The sequence below is a fragment of the Ranitomeya imitator genome, unplaced genomic scaffold, assembly GCF_032444005.1.
Source record: "Ranitomeya imitator isolate aRanImi1 unplaced genomic scaffold, aRanImi1.pri SCAFFOLD_24, whole genome shotgun sequence".
Taxonomy (NCBI): domain Eukaryota; kingdom Metazoa; phylum Chordata; class Amphibia; order Anura; family Dendrobatidae; genus Ranitomeya; species Ranitomeya imitator.
This window is the reverse complement of record NW_027194605.1, coordinates 475,036-488,319: the sequence shown is the minus strand read 5'-3', so window position 1 is coordinate 488,319 and position 13,284 is coordinate 475,036. Positions and strand designations below refer to the sequence as shown.

At 41.4% G+C, this 13,284-nt stretch overlaps 31 non-coding genes across 31 annotated transcripts; all 31 read right to left on the bottom strand.

Annotated features, from left to right (window-relative positions):
• Positions 1-357: 357 nt before the first annotated feature.
• Positions 358-430, bottom strand: TRNAV-AAC (transfer RNA valine (anticodon AAC)). The gene has a single exon. It is a non-coding gene; the product is annotated as a tRNA-Val (tRNA).
• Positions 431-846: 416 nt separating this feature from the next.
• On the bottom strand, positions 847-919 carry TRNAV-UAC (transfer RNA valine (anticodon UAC)). The gene has a single exon. It is a non-coding gene; the product is annotated as a tRNA-Val (tRNA).
• A 225-nt stretch (positions 920-1,144) lies between these two features.
• Positions 1,145-1,217, bottom strand: TRNAV-CAC (transfer RNA valine (anticodon CAC)). The gene has a single exon. It is a non-coding gene; the product is annotated as a tRNA-Val (tRNA).
• Positions 1,218-1,303: 86 nt separating this feature from the next.
• TRNAV-AAC (transfer RNA valine (anticodon AAC)) lies at positions 1,304-1,376 on the bottom strand. The gene has a single exon. It is a non-coding gene; the product is annotated as a tRNA-Val (tRNA).
• A 416-nt stretch (positions 1,377-1,792) lies between these two features.
• On the bottom strand, positions 1,793-1,865 carry TRNAV-UAC (transfer RNA valine (anticodon UAC)). The gene has a single exon. It is a non-coding gene; the product is annotated as a tRNA-Val (tRNA).
• Positions 1,866-2,090: 225 nt separating this feature from the next.
• TRNAV-CAC (transfer RNA valine (anticodon CAC)) lies at positions 2,091-2,163 on the bottom strand. The gene has a single exon. It is a non-coding gene; the product is annotated as a tRNA-Val (tRNA).
• A 1,032-nt stretch (positions 2,164-3,195) lies between these two features.
• Positions 3,196-3,268, bottom strand: TRNAV-AAC (transfer RNA valine (anticodon AAC)). The gene has a single exon. It is a non-coding gene; the product is annotated as a tRNA-Val (tRNA).
• A 714-nt stretch (positions 3,269-3,982) lies between these two features.
• Positions 3,983-4,055, bottom strand: TRNAV-CAC (transfer RNA valine (anticodon CAC)). The gene has a single exon. It is a non-coding gene; the product is annotated as a tRNA-Val (tRNA).
• Positions 4,056-4,141: 86 nt separating this feature from the next.
• On the bottom strand, positions 4,142-4,214 carry TRNAV-AAC (transfer RNA valine (anticodon AAC)). Its single transcript has one exon. It is a non-coding gene; the product is annotated as a tRNA-Val (tRNA).
• A 416-nt stretch (positions 4,215-4,630) lies between these two features.
• On the bottom strand, positions 4,631-4,703 carry TRNAV-UAC (transfer RNA valine (anticodon UAC)). Its single transcript has one exon. It is a non-coding gene; the product is annotated as a tRNA-Val (tRNA).
• A 225-nt stretch (positions 4,704-4,928) lies between these two features.
• TRNAV-CAC (transfer RNA valine (anticodon CAC)) lies at positions 4,929-5,001 on the bottom strand. Its single transcript has one exon. It is a non-coding gene; the product is annotated as a tRNA-Val (tRNA).
• An 86-nt stretch (positions 5,002-5,087) lies between these two features.
• Positions 5,088-5,160, bottom strand: TRNAV-AAC (transfer RNA valine (anticodon AAC)). The gene has a single exon. It is a non-coding gene; the product is annotated as a tRNA-Val (tRNA).
• Positions 5,161-5,576: 416 nt separating this feature from the next.
• On the bottom strand, positions 5,577-5,649 carry TRNAV-UAC (transfer RNA valine (anticodon UAC)). Its single transcript has one exon. It is a non-coding gene; the product is annotated as a tRNA-Val (tRNA).
• Positions 5,650-5,874: 225 nt separating this feature from the next.
• TRNAV-CAC (transfer RNA valine (anticodon CAC)) lies at positions 5,875-5,947 on the bottom strand. The gene has a single exon. It is a non-coding gene; the product is annotated as a tRNA-Val (tRNA).
• Positions 5,948-6,033: 86 nt separating this feature from the next.
• Positions 6,034-6,106, bottom strand: TRNAV-AAC (transfer RNA valine (anticodon AAC)). The gene has a single exon. It is a non-coding gene; the product is annotated as a tRNA-Val (tRNA).
• A 416-nt stretch (positions 6,107-6,522) lies between these two features.
• Positions 6,523-6,595, bottom strand: TRNAV-UAC (transfer RNA valine (anticodon UAC)). The gene has a single exon. It is a non-coding gene; the product is annotated as a tRNA-Val (tRNA).
• A 225-nt stretch (positions 6,596-6,820) lies between these two features.
• TRNAV-CAC (transfer RNA valine (anticodon CAC)) lies at positions 6,821-6,893 on the bottom strand. Its single transcript has one exon. It is a non-coding gene; the product is annotated as a tRNA-Val (tRNA).
• An 86-nt stretch (positions 6,894-6,979) lies between these two features.
• Positions 6,980-7,052, bottom strand: TRNAV-AAC (transfer RNA valine (anticodon AAC)). Its single transcript has one exon. It is a non-coding gene; the product is annotated as a tRNA-Val (tRNA).
• A 416-nt stretch (positions 7,053-7,468) lies between these two features.
• TRNAV-UAC (transfer RNA valine (anticodon UAC)) lies at positions 7,469-7,541 on the bottom strand. The gene has a single exon. It is a non-coding gene; the product is annotated as a tRNA-Val (tRNA).
• Positions 7,542-8,255: 714 nt separating this feature from the next.
• On the bottom strand, positions 8,256-8,328 carry TRNAV-UAC (transfer RNA valine (anticodon UAC)). Its single transcript has one exon. It is a non-coding gene; the product is annotated as a tRNA-Val (tRNA).
• A 384-nt stretch (positions 8,329-8,712) lies between these two features.
• On the bottom strand, positions 8,713-8,785 carry TRNAV-AAC (transfer RNA valine (anticodon AAC)). Its single transcript has one exon. It is a non-coding gene; the product is annotated as a tRNA-Val (tRNA).
• Positions 8,786-9,201: 416 nt separating this feature from the next.
• Positions 9,202-9,274, bottom strand: TRNAV-UAC (transfer RNA valine (anticodon UAC)). The gene has a single exon. It is a non-coding gene; the product is annotated as a tRNA-Val (tRNA).
• A 225-nt stretch (positions 9,275-9,499) lies between these two features.
• TRNAV-CAC (transfer RNA valine (anticodon CAC)) lies at positions 9,500-9,572 on the bottom strand. Its single transcript has one exon. It is a non-coding gene; the product is annotated as a tRNA-Val (tRNA).
• An 86-nt stretch (positions 9,573-9,658) lies between these two features.
• Positions 9,659-9,731, bottom strand: TRNAV-AAC (transfer RNA valine (anticodon AAC)). Its single transcript has one exon. It is a non-coding gene; the product is annotated as a tRNA-Val (tRNA).
• A 416-nt stretch (positions 9,732-10,147) lies between these two features.
• TRNAV-UAC (transfer RNA valine (anticodon UAC)) lies at positions 10,148-10,220 on the bottom strand. The gene has a single exon. It is a non-coding gene; the product is annotated as a tRNA-Val (tRNA).
• Positions 10,221-11,093: 873 nt separating this feature from the next.
• TRNAV-UAC (transfer RNA valine (anticodon UAC)) lies at positions 11,094-11,166 on the bottom strand. The gene has a single exon. It is a non-coding gene; the product is annotated as a tRNA-Val (tRNA).
• Positions 11,167-11,391: 225 nt separating this feature from the next.
• Positions 11,392-11,464, bottom strand: TRNAV-CAC (transfer RNA valine (anticodon CAC)). Its single transcript has one exon. It is a non-coding gene; the product is annotated as a tRNA-Val (tRNA).
• An 86-nt stretch (positions 11,465-11,550) lies between these two features.
• On the bottom strand, positions 11,551-11,623 carry TRNAV-AAC (transfer RNA valine (anticodon AAC)). The gene has a single exon. It is a non-coding gene; the product is annotated as a tRNA-Val (tRNA).
• Positions 11,624-12,337: 714 nt separating this feature from the next.
• Positions 12,338-12,410, bottom strand: TRNAV-CAC (transfer RNA valine (anticodon CAC)). Its single transcript has one exon. It is a non-coding gene; the product is annotated as a tRNA-Val (tRNA).
• Positions 12,411-12,826: 416 nt separating this feature from the next.
• TRNAV-UAC (transfer RNA valine (anticodon UAC)) lies at positions 12,827-12,899 on the bottom strand. The gene has a single exon. It is a non-coding gene; the product is annotated as a tRNA-Val (tRNA).
• A 225-nt stretch (positions 12,900-13,124) lies between these two features.
• On the bottom strand, positions 13,125-13,197 carry TRNAV-AAC (transfer RNA valine (anticodon AAC)). The gene has a single exon. It is a non-coding gene; the product is annotated as a tRNA-Val (tRNA).
• Between the last annotated feature and the right edge of the window lie 87 nt (positions 13,198-13,284).

Genomic DNA, 13,284 nt, shown 5'->3' with positions numbered 1-13,284 from the left:
ACAAGCAATCGAGATCAAGAACTGAAAGTCAATAGCTTTGTCAGCAAAGCATTATGGCATGTTTCTGCCCAGTTTTGAACTGGGGACCTTTCGCGTGTTAGGCGAATGTGATAACCACTACACTACAGAAACGGAACGAAAAAGGTTACTGTGGTCATGGCAAGGAATAAAGATCAAGGATTGAAAGTCAAAATGCATTGTTTCTGCCCAGTTTCGAACTGGGGATCTTTCGCGTGTGAGGCGAACGTGATAACCACTACACTACAGAAACTAGATGAAAGACGTTACTGGGCTCACGACAAGCAATCGAGATCAAGAACTGAAAGTCAATAGCTTTGTCAGCAAAGCATAATGGCGTGTTTCTGCCCAGTTTTGAACTGGGGACCTTTCGCGTGTTAGGCGAACGTGATAACCACTACACTACAGAAACTCCGTGCTAAGCTCAAACTGTTCAAACACACCGAAATGAAATTGAAAAAAAATGATCCAGCCAAACTCAACAGGTCTTCCTCTATGTCTGAACACAGGACAAAGTGCACTTTTCAACCAAGGAACCTTTCATTTGTCAGACTACTGAAAAAAAGAAAAAACATGGAAACAAAACCATTTTGCAAAAAAAAATCTCATGCCTTTGTCCAAAAGCCAAAAAGAAAGAGAAAAAGCAAGTAGATGCCTGCTTTCGCACCTTGATCCTATCAGGTGTTACTTGAACTAGAAAAACGTATACAATGTCAAAAACACACACTCTTGACAAAAGCAGACGCATGTAGAAATCATCAAAGGGGTAAAAATGATGCTGATTACATCAACAATATACACTTGTGATCAAAATAAAGAGAAACCGCATGCTTCTGCCCGGGATCGAACCGGAGACCTTTCGCGTGTAAAGCGAACGTGATAACCACTACACTACAGAAACTAGATAACAGACGTTACTGGGCTCACGACAAGCAATCGAGATCAAGAACTGAAAGTCAATAGCTTTGTCAGCAAAGCATTATGGCATGTTTCTGCCCAGTTTTGAACTGGGGACCTTTCGCGTGTTAGGCGAATGTGATAACCACTACACTACAGAAACGGAACGAAAAAGGTTACTGTGGTCATGGCAAGGAATAAAGATCAAGGATTGAAAGTCAAAATGCATTGTTTCTGCCCAGTTTCGAACTGGGGACCTTTCGCGTGTGAGGCGAACGTGATAACCACTACACTACAGAAACTAGATGAAAGACGTTACTGGGCTCACGACAAGCAATCGAGATCAAGAACTGAAAGTCAATAGCTTTGTCAGCAAAGCATAATGGCGTGTTTCTGCCCAGTTTTGAACTGGGGACCTTTCGCGTGTTAGGCGAACGTGATAACCACTACACTACAGAAACTCCGTGCTAAGCTCAAACTGTTCAAACACACCGAAATGAAATTGAAAAAAAATGATCCAGCCAAACTCAACAGGTCTTCCTCTATGTCTGAACACAGGACAAAGTGCACTTTTCAACCAAGGAACCTTTCATTTGTCAGACTACTGAAAAAAAGAAAAAACATGGAAACAAAACCATTTTGCAAAAAAAAATCTCATGCCTTTGTCCAAAAGCCAAAAAGAAAGAGAAAAAGCAAGTAGATGCCTGCTTTCGCACCTTGATCCTATCAGGTGTTACTTGAACTAGAAAAACGTATACAATGTCAAAAACACACACTCTTGACAAAAGCAGACGCATGTAGAAATCATCAAAGGGGTAAAAATGATGCTGATTACATCAACAATATACACTTGTGATCAAAATAAAGAGAAACCGCATGCTTCTGCCCGGGATCGAACCGGAGACCTTTCGCGTGTAAAGCGAACGTGATAACCACTACACTACAGAAACTAGATAACAGACGTTACTGGGCTCACGACAAGCAATCGAGATCAAGAACTGAAAGTCAATAGCTTTGTCAGCAAAGCATTATGGCATGTTTCTGCCCAGTTTTGAACTGGGGACCTTTCGCGTGTTAGGCGAATGTGATAACCACTACACTACAGAAACGGAACGAAAAAGGTTACTGTGGTCATGGCAAGGAATAAAGATCAAGGATTGAAAGTCAAAATGCATTGTTTCTGCCCAGTTTCGAACTGGGGACCTTTCGCGTGTGAGGCGAACGTGATAACCACTACACTACAGAAACTAGATGAAAGACGTTACTGGGCTCACGACAAGCAATCGAGATCAAGAACTGAAAGTCAATAGCTTTGTCAGCAAAGCATAATGGCGTGTTTTTGCCCAGTTTTGAACTGGGGACCTTTCGCGTGTTAGGCGAACGTGATAACCACTACACTACAGAAACTCCGTGCTAAGCTCAAACTGTTCAAACACACCGAAATGAAATTGAAAAAAAATGATCCAGCCAAACTCAACAGGTCTTCCTCTATGTCTGAACACAGGACAAAGTGCACTTTTCAACCAAGGAACCTTTCATTTGTCGGACTACTGAAAAAAAGAAAAAACATGGAAACAAAACCATTTTGCAAAAAAAAATCTCATGCCTTTGTCCAAAAGCCAAAAAGAAAGAGAAAAAGCAAGTAGATGCCTGCTTTCGCACCTTGATCCTATCAGGTGTTACTTGAACTAGAAAAACGTATACAATGTCAAAAACACACACTCTTGACAAAAGCAGACGCATGTAGAAATCATCAAAGGGGTAAAAATGATGCTGATTACATCAACAATATACACTTGTGATCAAAATAAAGAGAAACCGCATGCTTCTGCCCGGGATCGAACCAGAGACCTTTCGCATGTAAAGCGAACGTGATAACCACTACACTACAGAAACTAGATAACAGACGTTACTGGGCTCACGACAAGCAATCGAGATCAAGAACTGAAAGTCAATAGCTTTGTCAGCAAAGCATTATGGCATGTTTCTGCCCAGTTTTGAACTGGGGACCTTTCGCGTGTTAGGCGAATGTGATAACCACTACACTACAGAAACGGAACGAAAAAGGTTACTGTGGTCATGGCAAGGAATAAAGATCAAGGATTGAAAGTCAAAATGCATTGTTTCTGCCCAGTTTCGAACTGGGGATCTTTCGCGTGTGAGGCGAACGTGATAACCACTACACTACAGAAACTAGATGAAAGACGTTACTGGGCTCACGACAAGCAATCGAGATCAAGAACTGAAAGTCAATAGCTTTGTCAGCAAAGCATAATGGCGTGTTTCTGCCCAGTTTTGAACTGGGGACCTTTCGCGTGTTAGGCGAACGTGATAACCACTACACTACAGAAACTCCGTGCTAAGCTCAAACTGTTCAAACACACCGAAATGAAATTGAAAAAAAATGATCCAGCCAAACTCAACAGGTCTTCCTCTATGTCTGAACACAGGACAAAGTGCACTTTTCAACCAAGGAACCTTTCATTTGTCAGACTACTGAAAAAAAGAAAAAACATGGAAACAAAACCATTTTGCAAAAAAAAATCTCATGCCTTTGTCCAAAAGCCAAAAAGAAAGAGAAAAAGCAAGTAGATGCCTGCTTTCGCACCTTGATCCTATCAGGTGTTACTTGAACTAGAAAAACGTATACAATGTCAAAAACACACACTCTTGACAAAAGCAGACGCATGTAGAAATCATCAAAGGGGTAAAAATGATGCTGATTACATCAACAATATACACTTGTGATCAAAATAAAGAGAAACCGCATGCTTCTGCCCGGGATCGAACCGGAGACCTTTCGCGTGTAAAGCGAATGTGATAACCACTACACTACAGAAACTAGATAACAGACGTTACTGGGCTCACGACAAGCAATCGAGATCAAGAACTGAAAGTCAATAGCTTTGTCAGCAAAGCATTATGGCATGTTTCTGCCCAGTTTTGAACTGGGGACCTTTCGCGTGTTAGGCGAATGTGATAACCACTACACTACAGAAACGGAACGAAAAAGGTTACTGTGGTCATGGCAAGGAATAAAGATCAAGGATTGAAAGTCAAAATGCATTGTTTCTGCCCAGTTTCGAACTGGGGACCTTTCGCGTGTGAGGCGAACGTGATAACCACTACACTACAGAAACTAGATGAAAGACGTTACTGGGCTCACGACAAGCAATCGAGATCAAGAACTGAAAGTCAATAGCTTTGTCAGCAAAGCATAATGGCGTGTTTCTGCCCAGTTTTGAACTGGGGACCTTTCGCGTGTTAGGCGAACGTGATAACCACTACACTACAGAAACTCCGTGCTAAGCTCAAACTGTTCAAACACACCGAAATGAAATTGAAAAAAAATGATCCAGCCAAACTCAACAGGTCTTCCTCTATGTCTGAACACAGGACAAAGTGCACTTTTCAACCAAGGAACCTTTCATTTGTCAGACTACTGAAAAAAAGAAAAAACATGGAAACAAAACCATTTTGCAAAAAAAAATCTCATGCCTTTGTCCAAAAGCCAAAAAGAAAGAGAAAAAGCAAGTAGATGCCTGCTTTCGCACCTTGATCCTATCAGGTGTTACTTGAACTAGAAAAACGTATACAATGTCAAAAACACACACTCTTGACAAAAGCAGACGCATGTAGAAATCATCAAAGGGGTAAAAATGATGCTGATTACATCAACAATATACACTTGTGATCAAAATAAAGAGAAACCGCATGCTTCTGCCCGGGATCGAACCGGAGACCTTTCGCGTGTAAAGCGAACGTGATAACCACTACACTACAGAAACTAGATAACAGACGTTACTGGGCTCACGACAAGCAATCGAGATCAAGAACTGAAAGTCAATAGCTTTGTCAGCAAAGCATTATGGCATGTTTCTGCCCAGTTTTGAACTGGGGACCTTTCGCGTGTTAGGCGAATGTGATAACCACTACACTACAGAAACGGAACGAAAAAGGTTACTGTGGTCATGGCAAGGAATAAAGATCAAGGATTGAAAGTCAAAATGCATTGTTTCTGCCCAGTTTCGAACTGGGGACCTTTCGCGTGTGAGGCGAACGTGATAACCACTACACTACAGAAACTAGATGAAAGACGTTACTGGGCTCACGACAAGCAATCGAGATCAAGAACTGAAAGTCAATAGCTTTGTCAGCAAAGCATAATGGCGTGTTTCTGCCCAGTTTTGAACTGGGGACCTTTCGCGTGTTAGGCGAACGTGATAACCACTACACTACAGAAACTCCGTGCTAAGCTCAAACTGTTCAAACACACCGAAATGAAATTGAAAAAAAATGATCCAGCCAAACTCAACAGGTCTTCCTCTATGTCTGAACACAGGACAAAGTGCACTTTTCAACCAAGGAACCTTTCATTTGTCAGACTACTGAAAAAAAGAAAAAACATGGAAACAAAACCATTTTGCAAAAAAAAATCTCATGCCTTTGTCCAAAAGCCAAAAAGAAAGAGAAAAAGCAAGTAGATGCCTGCTTTCGCACCTTGATCCTATCAGGTGTTACTTGAACTAGAAAAACGTATACAATGTCAAAAACACACACTCTTGACAAAAGCAGACGCATGTAGAAATCATCAAAGGGGTAAAAATGATGCTGATTACATCAACAATATACACTTGTGATCAAAATAAAGAGAAACCGCATGCTTCTGCCCGGGATCGAACCGGAGACCTTTCGCGTGTAAAGCGAACGTGATAACCACTACACTACAGAAACTAGATAACAGACGTTACTGGGCTCACGACAAGCAATCGAGATCAAGAACTGAAAGTCAATAGCTTTGTCAGCAAAGCATTATGGCATGTTTCTGCCCAGTTTTGAACTGGGGACCTTTCGCGTGTTAGGCGAATGTGATAACCACTACACTACAGAAACGGAACGAAAAAGGTTACTGTGGTCATGGCAAGGAATAAAGATCAAGGATTGAAAGTCAAAATGCATTGTTTCTGCCCAGTTTCGAACTGGGGACCTTTCGCGTGTGAGGCGAACGTGATAACCACTACACTACAGAAACTAGATGAAAGACGTTACTGGGCTCACAACAAGCAATCGAGATCAAGAACTGAAAGTCAATAGCTTTGTCAGCAAAGCATAATGGCGTGTTTCTGCCCAGTTTTGAACTGGGGACCTTTCGCGTGTTAGGCGAACGTGATAACCACTACACTACAGAAACTCCGTGCTAAGCTCAAACTGTTCAAACACACCGAAATGAAATTGAAAAAAAATGATCCAGCCAAACTCAACAGGTCTTCCTCTATGTCTGAACACAGGACAAAGTGCACTTTTCAACCAAGGAACCTTTCATTTGTCAGACTACTGAAAAAAAGAAAAAACATGGAAACAAAACCATTTTGCAAAAAAAAATCTCATGCCTTTGTCCAAAAGCCAAAAAGAAAGAGAAAAAGCAAGTAGATGCCTGCTTTCGCACCTTGATCCTATCAGGTGTTACTTGAACTAGAAAAACGTATACAATGTCAAAAACACACACTCTTGACAAAAGCAGACGCATGTAGAAATCATCAAAGGGGTAAAAATGATGCTGATTACATCAACAATATACACTTGTGATCAAAATAAAGAGAAACCGCATGCTTCTGCCCGGGATCGAACCGGAGACCTTTCGCGTGTAAAGCGAACGTGATAACCACTACACTACAGAAACTAGATAACAGACGTTACTGGGCTCACGACAAGCAATCGAGATCAAGAACTGAAAGTCAATAGCTTTGTCAGCAAAGCATTATGGCATGTTTCTGCCCAGTTTTGAACTGGGGACCTTTCGCGTGTTAGGCGAATGTGATAACCACTACACTACAGAAACGGAACAAAAAAGGTTACTGTGGTCATGGCAAGGAATAAAGATCAAGGATTGAAAGTCAAAATGCATTGTTTCTGCCCAGTTTCGAACTGGGGACCTTTCGCGTGTGAGGCGAACGTGATAACCACTACACTACAGAAACTAGATGACAGACGTTACTGGGCTCACGACAAGCAATCGAGATCAAGAACTGAAAGTCAATAGCTTTGTCAGCAAAGCATAATGGCGTGTTTCTGCCCAGTTTTGAACTGGGGACCTTTCGCGTGTTAGGCGAACGTGATAACCACTACACTACAGAAACTCCGTGCTAAGCTCAAACTGTTCAAACACACCGAAATGAAATTGAAAAAAAATGATCCAGCCAAACTCAACAGGTCTTCCTCTATGTCTGAACACAGGACAAAGTGCACTTTTCAACCAAGGAACCTTTCATTTGTCAGACTACTGAAAAAAAGAAAAAACATGGAAACAAAACCATTTTGCAAAAAAAAATCTCATGCCTTTGTCCAAAAGCCAAAAAGAAAGAGAAAAAGCAAGTAGATGCCTGGTTTCGCACCTTGATCCTATCAGGTGTTACTTGAACTAGAAAAACGTATACAATGTCAAAAACACACACTCTTGACAAAAGCAGACGCATGTAGAAATCATCAAAGGGGTAAAAATGATGCTGATTACATCAACAATATACACTTGTGATCAAAATAAAGAGAAACCGCATGCTTCTGCCCGGGATCGAACCGGAGACCTTTCGCGTGTAAAGCGAACGTGATAACCACTACACTACAGAAACTAGATAACAGACGTTACTGGGCTCACGACAAGCAATCGAGATCAAGAACTGAAAGTCAATAGCTTTGTCAGCAAATCATTATGGCATGTTTCTGCCCAGTTTTGAACTGGGGACCTTTCGCGTGTTAGGCGAATGTGATAACCACTACACTACAGAAACGGAACGAAAAAGGTTACTGTGGTCATGGCAAGGAATAAAGATCAAGGATTGAAAGTCAAAATGCATTGTTTCTGCCCAGTTTTGAACTGGGGACCTTTCGCGTGTTAGGCGAACATGATAACCACTACACTACAGAAACTCCGTGCTAAGCTCAAACTGTTCAAACACACCGAAATGAAATTGAAAAAAAATGATCCAGCCAAACTCAACAGGTCTTCCTCTATGTCTGAACACAGGACAAAGTGCACTTTTCAACCAAGGAACCTTTCATTTGTCAGACTACTGAAAAAAAGAAAAAACATGGAAACAAAACCATTTTGCAAAAAAAAATCTCATGCCTTTGTCCAAAAGCCAAAAAGAAAGAGAAAAAGCAAGTAGATGCCTGCTTTCGCACCTTGATCCTATCAGGTGTTACTTGAACTAGAAAAACGTATACAATGTCAAAAACACACACTCTTGACAAAAGCAGACGCATGTAGAAATCATCAAAGGGGTAAAAATGATGCTGATTACATCAACAATATACACTTGTGATCAAAATAAAGAGAAACCGCATGCTTCTGCCCGGGATCGAACCGGAGACCTTTCGCGTGTAAAGCGAACGTGATAACCACTACACTACAGAAACTAGATAACAGACGTGACTGGGCTCACGACAAGCAATCGAGATCAAGAACTGAAAGTCAATAGCTTTGTCAGCAAAGCATTATGGCATGTTTCTGCCCAGTTTTGAACTGGGGACCTTTCGCGTGTTAGGCGAATGTGATAACCACTACACTACAGAAACGGAACAAAAAAGGTTACTGTGGTCATGGCAAGGAATAAAGATCAAGGATTGAAAGTCAAAATGCATTGCTTCTGCCCAGTTTCGAACTGGGGACCTTTCGCGTGTGAGGCGAACGTGATAACCACTACACTACAGAAACTAGATGAAAGACGTTACTGGGCTCACGACAAGCAATCGAGATCAAGAACTGAAAGTCAATAGCTTTGTCAGCAAAGCATAATGGCGTGTTTCTGCCCAGTTTTGAACTGGGGACCTTTCGCGTGTTAGGCGAACGTGATAACCACTACACTACAGAAACTCCGTGCTAAGCTCAAACTGTTCAAACACACCGAAATGAAATTGAAAAAAAATGATCCAGCCAAACTCAACAGGTCTTCCTCTATGTCTGAACACAGGACAAAGTGCACTTTTCAACCAAGGAACCTTTCATTTGTCAGACTACTGAAAAAAAGAAAAAACATGGAAACAAAACCATTTTGCAAAAAAAAATCTCATGCCTTTGTCCAAAAGCCAAAAAGAAAGAGAAAAAGCAAGTAGATGCCTGCTTTCGCACCTTGATCCTATCAGGTGTTACTTGAACTAGAAAAACGTATACAATGTCAAAAACACACACTCTTGACAAAAGCAGACGCATGTAGAAATCATCAAAGGGGTAAAAATGATGCTGATTACATCAACAATATACACTTGTGATCAAAATAAAGAGAAACCGCATGCTTCTGCCCGGGATCGAACCGGAGACCTTTCGCGTGTAAAGCGAACGTGATAACCACTACACTACAGAAACTAGATAACAGACGTTACTGGGCTCACGACAAGCAATCGAGATCAAGAACTGAAAGTCAATAGCTTTGTCAGCAAAGCATTATGGCATGTTTCTGCCCAGTTTTGAACTGGGGACCTTTCGCGTGTTAGGCGAATGTGATAACCACTACACTACAGAAAAGGAACGAAAAAGGTTACTGTGGTCATGGCAAGGAATAAAGATCAAGGATTGAAAGTCAAAATGCATTGTTTCTGCCCAGTTTCGAACTGGGGACCTTTCGCGTGTGAGGCGAACGTGATAACCACTACACTACAGAAACTAGATGAAAGACGTTACTGGGCTCACGACAAGCAATCGAGATCAAGAACTGAAAGTCAATAGCTTTGTCAGCAAAGCATAATGGCGTGTTTCTGCCCAGTTTTGAACTGGGGACCTTTCGCGTGTTAGGCGAACGTGATAACCACTACACTACAGAAACTCCGTGCTAAGCTCAAACTGTTCAAACACACCGAAATGAAATTGAAAAAAAATGATCCAGCCAAACTCAACAGGTCTTCCTCTATGTCTGAACACAGGACAAAGTGCACTTTTCAACCAAGGAACCTTTCATTTGTCAGACTACTGAAAAAAAGAAAAAACATGGAAACAAAACCATTTTGCAAAAAAAAATCTCATGCCTTTGTCCAAAAGCCAAAAAGAAAGAGAAAAAGCAAGTAGATGCCTGCTTTCGCACCTTGATCCTATCAGGTGTTACTTGAACTAGAAAAACGTATACAATGTCAAAAACACACACTCTTGACAAAAGCAGACGCATGTAGAAATCATCAAAGGGGTAAAAATGATGCTGATTACATCAACAATATACACTTGTGATCAAAATAAAGAGAAACCGCATGCTTCTGCCCGGGATCGAACCGGAGACCTTTCGCGTGTAAAGCGAACGTGATAACCACTACACTACAGAAACTAGATAACAGACGTTACTGGGCTCACGACAAGCAATCGAGATCAAGAACTGAAAGTCAATAGCTTTGTCAGCAAAGCATTATGGCATGTTTCTGCCCAGTTTTGAACTGGGGACCTTTCGCGTGTTAGGCGAATGTGATAACCACTACACTACAGAAACGGAACGAAAAAGGTTACTGTGGTCATGGCAAGGAATAAAGATCAAGGATTGAAAGTCAAAATGCATTGTTTCTGCCCAGTTTCGAACTGGGGACCTTTCGCGTGTGAGGCGAACGTGATAACCACTACACTATAGAAACTAGATGAAAGACGTTACTGGGCTCACGACAAGCAATCGAGATCAAGAACTGAAAGTCAATAGCTTTGTCAGCAAAGCATAATGGCGTGTTTCTGCCCAGTTTTGAACTGGGGACCTTTCGCGTGTGAGGCGAACGTGATAACCACTACACTACAGAAACTCCGTGCTAAGCTCAAACTGTTCAAACACACCGAAATGAAATTGAAAAAAAATGATCCAGCCAAACTCAACAGGTCTTCCTCTATGTCTGAACACAGGACAAAGTGCACTTTTCAACCAAGGAACCTTTCATTTGTCAGACTACTGAAAAAAAGAAAAAACATGGAAACAAAACCATTTTGCAAAAAAAAATCTCATGCCTTTGTCCAAAAGCCAAAAAGAAAGAGAAAAAGCAAGTAGATGCCTGCTTTCGCACCTTGATCCTATCAGGTGTTACTTGAACTAGAAAAACGTATACAATGTCAAAAACACACACTCTTGACAAAAGCAGACGCATGTAGAAATCATCAAAGGGGTAAAAATGATGCTGATTACATCAACAATATACACTTGTGATCAAAATAAAGAGAAACCGCATGCTTCTGCCCGGGATCGAACCGGAGACCTTTCGCGTGTAAAGCGAACGTGATAACCACTACACTACAGAAACTAGATAACAGACGTTACTGGGCTCACGACAAGCAATCGAGATCAAGAACTGAAAGTCAATAGCTTTGTCAGCAAAGCATTATGGCATGTTTCTGCCCAGTTTTGAACTGGGGACCTTTCGCGTGTTAGGCGAATGTGATAACCACTACACTACAGAAACGGAACGAAAAAGGTTACTGTGGTCATGGCAAGGAATAAAGATCAAGGATTGAAAGTCAAAATGCATTGTTTCTGCCCAGTTTCGAACTGGGGACCTTTCGCGTGTGAGGCGAACGTGATAACCACTACACTACAGAAACTAGATGAAAGACGTTACTGGGCTCACGACAAGCAATCGAGATCAAGAACTGAAAGTCAATAGCTTTGTCAGCAAAGCATAATGGCGTGTTTCTGCCCAGTTTTGAACTGGGGACCTTTCGCGTGTTAGGCGAACGTGATAACCACTACACTACAGAAACTCCGTGCTAAGCTCAAACTGTTCAAACACACCGAAATGAAATTGAAAAAAAATGATCCAGCCAAACTCAACAGGTCTTCCTCTATGTCTGAACACAGGACAAAGTGCACTTTTCAACCAAGGAACCTTTCATTTGTCAGACTACTGAAAAAAAGAAAAAACATGGAAACAAAACCATTTTGCAAAAAAAAATCTCATGCCTTTGTCCAAAAGCCAAAAAGAAAGAGAAAAAGCAAGTAGATGCCTGCTTTCGCACCTTGATCCTATCAGGTGTTACTTGAACTAGAAAAACGTATACAATGTCAAAAACACACACTCTTGACAAAAGCAGACGCATGTAGAAATCATCAAAGGGGTAAAAATGATGCTGATTACATCAACAATATACACTTGTGATCAAAATAAAGAGAAACCGCATGCTTCTGCCCGGGATCGAACCGGAGACCTTTCGCGTGTAGAGCGAACGTGATAACCACTACACTACAGAAACTAGATAACAGACGTTACTGGGCTCACGACAAGCAATCGAGATCAAGAACTGAAAGTCAATAGCTTTGTCAGCAAAGCATTATGGCATGTTTCTGCCCAGTTTTGAACTGGGGACCTTTCGCGTGTTAGGCGAATGTGATAACCACTACACTACAGAAACGGAACGAAAAAGGTTACTGTGGTCATGGCAAGGAATAAAGATCAAGGATTGAAAGTCAAAATGCATTGTTTCTGCCCAGTTTCGAACTGGGGACCTTTCGCGTGTGAGGCGAACGTGATAACCACTACACTACAGAAACTCCGTGTTAAGCTCAAACTGTTCAAACACACCGAAATGAAATTGAAAAAAAATGATCCAGCCAAACTCAACAGGTCTTCCTCTATGTCTGAACACAGGACAAAGTGCACTTTTCAACCAAGGAACCTTTCATTTGTCAGACTACTGAAAAAAAGAAAAAACATGGAAACAAAACCATTTTGCAAAAAAAAATCTCATGCCTTTGTCCAAAAGCCAAAAAGAAAGAGAAAAAGCAAGTAGATGCCTGCTTTCGCACCTTGATCCTATCAGGTGTTACTTGAACTAGAAAAACGTATACAATGTCAAAAACACACACTCTTGACAAAAGCAGACGCATGTAGAAATCATCAAAGGGGTAAAAATGATGCTGATTACATCAACAATATACACTTGTGATCAAAATAAAGAGAAACCGCATGCTTCTGCCCGGGATCGAACCGGAGACCTTTCGCGTGTAAAGCGAACGTGATAACCACTACACTACAGAAACTAGATAACAGACGTTACTGGGCTCACGACAAGCAATCGAGATCAAGAACTGAAAGTCAATAGCTTTGTCAGCAAAGCATTATGGCATGTTTCTGCCCAGTTTTGAACTGGGGACCTTTCGCGTGTTAGGCGAATGTGATAACCACTACACTACAGAAACGGAACGAAAAAGGTTACTGTGGTCATGGCAAGGAATAAAGATCAAGGATTGAAAGTCAAAATGCATTGTTTCTGCCCAGTTTCGAACTGGGGACCTTTCGCGTGTTAGGCGAACGTGATAACCACTACACTACAGAAACTCCGTGCTAAGCTCAAACTGTTCAAACACACCGAAATGAAATTGAAAAAAAATGATCCAGCCAAACTCAACAGGTCTTCCTCTATGT